The following is a 634-nucleotide window of genomic DNA, read 5'->3' as shown; positions in this document are numbered from 1 at the left end:
GCATGTTCATGCCAGGGTACCGGAAAACGAGAAAGTTGCATTTATCGGCCGTTCCGGGAGCACAACTCAAAATATCATGGCAGTTTGTGATTTCAACATGTGTTTCACATTTGCAATGGCTGGATGGGAGGGCAGCGCACATGATAGTAGAATCTTCAAACTTGCAACAAGAAATCCGGAGTACAATTTTTCTCACCCACCACAGGGTTAGTTCCTTACTAATACAAGTAGATTTATTTTTTGTGTTCCCCTAAAGTTTTTAATTTTTCAGGGAAGTACTATTTGGTCGATGTTGGCTACCCAATGCAGAGGGAGTACCTTAAACCCTATCCTGACACAAGGTATCATCTTCCAGATTTTCAGAGAGCCAGCAATCGTACGAGAAACAGAAAAGAAATCTTTAATAGAAGACATTCATCCTTACGAGGTGTTATTGAGAGGACTTTTGGAGTTTGGAAGAAAAAATGGGTAATACTACGAGATATGCCACCTTATCCATTTCCAAAACAGGTGCAGGTAGTGTTAGCCACTATGGCCCTCACTAACTATATTCGACGGCATCCAACTCGAGCTGATGTTGACTTCGAGCGTGTCGAGGTCAATGATGACGAAGTACCTGTCGAAGCCTATGAAT

The sequence above is a fragment of the Phalaenopsis equestris genome, unplaced genomic scaffold, assembly GCF_001263595.1.
Source record: "Phalaenopsis equestris unplaced genomic scaffold, ASM126359v1 Scaffold000136, whole genome shotgun sequence".
Classification (NCBI taxonomy): domain Eukaryota; kingdom Viridiplantae; phylum Streptophyta; class Magnoliopsida; order Asparagales; family Orchidaceae; genus Phalaenopsis; species Phalaenopsis equestris.
The sequence above is the reverse complement of the archived record's forward strand: the minus strand, read 5'-3'. Positions refer to the sequence as shown.